The sequence below is a fragment of the Coptis chinensis genome, chromosome 7 (genome assembly GCF_015680905.1).
Source record: "Coptis chinensis isolate HL-2020 chromosome 7, ASM1568090v1, whole genome shotgun sequence".
NCBI classification, from domain to species: domain Eukaryota; kingdom Viridiplantae; phylum Streptophyta; class Magnoliopsida; order Ranunculales; family Ranunculaceae; genus Coptis; species Coptis chinensis.
Genome location: NC_141462.1, coordinates 57,478,102 through 57,483,035, shown reverse-complemented (window position 1 = coordinate 57,483,035; position 4,934 = coordinate 57,478,102). Strand labels below are relative to the sequence as shown.

General features: G+C 33.9%; 1 long non-coding RNA gene across 1 annotated transcript; it reads right to left on the bottom strand.

Moving 5' to 3' along the window:
• Nucleotides 1–708: 708 nt before the first annotated feature.
• Nucleotides 709–1,657, bottom strand: LOC147488107 (uncharacterized). Its single transcript, XR_015200726.1, has 4 exons — nt 1,314–1,657; nt 1,153–1,234; nt 976–1,071; nt 709–881 (listed from the first exon to the last, which is right to left on the bottom strand). It is a non-coding gene; the product is annotated as an uncharacterized LOC147488107 (long non-coding RNA).
• Between the last annotated feature and the right edge of the window lie 3,277 nt (nt 1,658–4,934).

Below are 4,934 nucleotides of genomic sequence, written 5' to 3'. Positions count from 1 at the left end.
TTGAATTTTTTTAACGGCCCATATTCTTCAATTTTGCAATCATCTTTTAACATTGTTAAACACCATCAAATGAGATAAAATTTTATATAGGTGAACTTCATAGTTTGTTGGATATATCCACAAAAATTTAAGTTTTAGTTCGTCTTGGGGGTGAAATTGTGGGGCATGTTTTGCCAATATATGGGGGAGGGATCCATAAGCAACACTTTTTATACAATGACTTATATCTCACTCTACACATTTACTTACAATTTGATTTTTTGTAGATGTTATCTTTCCACCATGGATAACAACCCTACAAAACATGGGCTCATTTAAAAATTTCTAAAGATGCCAAAATTTCTAGCTCCTGACAGTTAAAAAAAATCACAATTTAAAATCAATTTTTAAAAGGGTAGAGATTTCGAAATAAACTATAATTTTGTATTGTGCAACCTATTCTATATATTCATATATCAAAAAGGGCTAATCGATGAAGTAGCATTTTTTTTCCGTATAGAAGCCGTTATAAGGTATGTACGCGTTATTAGACACTTAAAATGTTTTTGTGTTGGTCATATAATCCATGAGCATATGTGAACTCTTGAGTTGGGTTCAAAAAAGGGGCACAAAATGCAGATAAAGGATGGTGTTTCCACATTACATATAGACTCTTGAGAAAGAAAACAAACAAATGTATTTGTGAAAGGTGTAATATTAAACCTTGTGTAGTTGCTGGACCAAAAATTTGGTGAATTTGAACAGTCGATGATTTTCTTTCCCCTGTTTGGATGGGTTTACAACAACTACCTACCCATTTTCTCCAATATATTCAATACTTGTGTGCTTTTTATTCTGTCCTTGAAGGAATGGTCTTATCCGGCAGTACACCGTTATATTTCCTGTTCATGAATTCACGTAACAATGATAAAAACTAAAGCTAAGTAGAGATCAAGTAAAATTAAGTAATAAAACAGTAGTATATGTCTAGTGCACCTTTTAAGTCTTGAACCTCATTATATAGCCTTCGGTTTTCTTCAAGAATTGTATGATAATTTTGGGCTGCATCGGCTAAACCTCTAAGTTTCACACCTGCACAATGTAAATTAAACACACATAACAACCCGCCTAGGTCCAATATGCTATGGGACATTAACGGGATTCGAATCTTACCCAAACGACTAAATTCATCAGAATAGCACTCATTTGTTTTAATAACTTCATGCTTGATGCCCTCAGAAGCCACCCTCAGTTCCTGAATGACATCACTTTGAGTTCAACACTCTTAACAACCACAACTTTATAACATTAAGGAATTGGTCAATTGGTTATACCTGTAGCGCATTAGATTGGAAATCAACAAACTTCCGGTATGTAAGTTCCTTCCTTTTCCAACTCTGAGTTTTTGATTCAGAAAATTCCTCGAGTTCTTTATCCTTTTTCCTTGAATCTTTAAGAAGGTGATCAAGTTCCTTTAGCCTCTCCTCTAATTCAATTTGGGCTTCCTTAGCTTGCGCTTCTAATTGCAGTCGATGTTGATCATATGTTTTCTTGGTTGATTCTAATTCTTGCTTAAGTTTTGGTATCTCAAGATCGCTGAGATCTTTCTCTTTCACCAACTTAACCACATCCTGCTCCTCAAGTTTCTTCCTCTCTTCTTGTTAGATGAAGTTGTAGAGGGAGAACAACATGGCGATGCCACTCGATTGTTATTATGGGTGAATTTATTGAATCAAATGCCATTTTACACCAATTTATTTTTAAAAAATTTGGCATGGTTTCTCCTTTTTATTTGACATATGAAATGAACATGTATGACATCATATTGATATTAGACATGATATGGATTATAAATAACTTCACACGACAATGTGCCAATTTAGTTATTTATAAATTCAAATTTCAAAGTATATAACAACTAAAAAAATGTCTAAGAAGATAATGAAAAGAATTACAATGCAACACTATGAACTATGACAATAACTTAACGAAAATTCCAAATCGTTATCATCAAGCTGCAATTCAAACTACCAAGAACAAAAAAATATACAGTTTGCACCCACATTAGTTATGATGGAACATGAAACCATATGCAGATCTGACTAATAAGCACCGCATATTAATGACAAGTATGGATAGCTTTCTCTGATGATCAATGCTATTCATTCGTAATTTTGAAGTTGAAAAATAGAGAGGCTTCATTTCATATTCATTTGATTCCCTACATCATCACACAACCAATTAAATAATGGGCAAAATTAATCAATGTTCAAATGGTATCCCGCAAAAATAGTAGTGCTTAGTCTTCACTGATCATGCATGCTCCTTAACTTTCTAGTACATACACCTTTGATAGAAAGAGTGTGAGCATCCATATAACACCCTGTTTTCTTTATATATTTACTAGTACAATAAAAAAAATATAATAATAATAATAATAATAATAATAATAATAATAGATAAAATAAAAAGGATAAAGATTAGAAAGAGATAGGGTAAATAGGATAAACCCCATCCCCTATTTTCGGGGGTTTTCAAAAAAAAGGGGGAAACATGTAGAGGAGTTGACATGGAGAGTTTTAACACAAGGAGAGAGTTTTACAAAAAAAAAATGTTTTACTGAGAGAGGAAAAGGGCGGCTTCTTGCTGGAGATACCGATAGAGCGTATAACCAGTGAGTAGATATTTTTTTTATCTTTCACTAAACCTAGATTTTTATGTCTATTTAAAAACTTTACTGTCTGATTTCTGCGAATGATTTTCTGCTCATTATTCTTCTGTGCTTATTCTACATTCTACATGCTGTCGAATTAGTTTACTAAATTAGTCTGCGTACTGTTGAAATAAAGCTATGTGATAAAAAGATGATTATGAATCGATTTAATTATTTATATATTGTTGATATAAAATTGTTAATGTTAGAATTGTTGATTTTGGGTAAACCGATTTTAATGGTTTTGTTTGAATTGTTGGTGGACGTCGGGTTGATTTGGGTTGTGGTTTGAATTGGATATATATGGTGACTATGGGGTTGGTGATTTGGGTGGTGTATTGTGTTGAGTGTAAGGTGTCGAGTATTTTGTTTTAAGTGATACTGCTGAGTGGTACTGTTGAAGCTCTGGAGGAGTCGAACTCGATTTTGGGTAAGTGAGGGGAATCGAGTTTTGATAATATCAGTGTTGGGTTTTTGTTAGTGATAAAAACCGAACTGTTTCGGGGGTGTTTGGTTGTTGTAGAGGTGTTGTTGAAGCTCCAAAGGTTGTTAATGGCGGTCGAGATCGAGTTTGGGGTATGTGATGGAATTGCAATTGGTTAGTGGTAATGAGTTGGGATTTTTAAAGGGATCAAAACCGAATGGTTTTGGTGTGGTGGTAAGTGAGAGGGGTGGTGGCTATTTCGGTGGTGGTGTGGGCTATTGATGGAGATGAAAGAGACTACGATCTAGTGCTCCAAAGGTTATGTTTTGTTTCAATTGAGCTTGGGCCTAATTAGAATTTGTGGGCTTGAGTTGTTTTAAAAACTTATGGGTTTGAGTTGTTTTTTTTAAAAAATATAACTTGTGGGCTTAAGTTGTGTTTAAGTTGGGTTTGGGTCGGCTAAAGACGTACTATTGGGCTTTAGTCTTTGAGTTTTGGTTAGATGGGTTAGAATATGTTGACCGTCGACTTTGACTGTTGACTTTTCAGGCTTTTGACATATTAAACTTTATGGACAAATCCAATAATAGGATATTGTCAAAACTTGTATAAACATGTTAACTTGTATAAACACGTTTGTCACTATCTAATAAATATTTGACGTGATATCATGCAATAATATATATTGGCACTGGTGGACTTTGACTTTGATAATGTGGCTGATAATAACTACGAAAGCTTGATTTCAATCTTGAAAGATTTGGATACGTAGGCAGCTTTGAGCAAAAGTGTAGCCACTACACTATACTATATTATATATATTATATATTAGTTATTGTGATAACTATATGTGAACAATGTTAGTACTTAATTGTGTACGTGATTGTGGTTGTTTAAAATGTATTCATGAGGCATTTAATTAACGTGTTACTCATAATTGAGAATTTTGATATCTATAATTTATATAATTGATAATGAGGTGAGTTAATTGGTTATTGTGCTTGGAATATTTAGTAATGATTCTATTGCTTGAGACGATGTTTAGTTTATGATAAAAATATTATAATAAATGAGAACTCTTGGAGTGTTAAAATCTGGTGTAAAAGTGTCCAGTGAAAATTTAATATGTCGCCCACATCTTTAGATCTCTCCACGCATATTTGATGAAAAGAAAAGAAATGAAATGTTTATGACTAATGGTGTCATGTGAAAAGCCGCCTTAGAGAGGAACTAAGGCATTTGCCTTGCGGGTTGGTTGTATTCCTTGAATGTACGGGAATGTAGGTTTGTATTCCTTGAATGTGGTGAGAATGACCTAAAGTATTCATTGAATGTGCCATGAATGACCTGTTAGTGTTATGATGGGTATTCCTTGAATGTGGTTGGAATGACCTAAGGTATTTATTGAATGTGCCATGAATGATCTGTTAGTGTTATGATGGGTATTCCTTGAATGTGGTGGGAATGACCTAAGATATTCATTGAATGTGCCATGAATGACCTGTTAGTATTATGATGGGTATTCCTTGAATGTTGCGGGAATGACCCAAGGTATTCATTGAATGTGCCATGAATGACATGATATTTTGTTATGCCCAAAAGAGGCTTTGTGATTATGTGTATGGAAAGCCCAGAGATGGCTGTGACTCACAAGTTACGAGTTTACAAGATGGAAATATGTTTCCTGGAAGCGATATCACTACTACAAAAATGCACATTAGCCACGGTTTGTCAACTGGTATATACCACTGTTTCTCTAAAAACAGTGGCTTATAGTCATTTGTCACGGTACAAAACACTTTTCTAGTTTTGGAACAA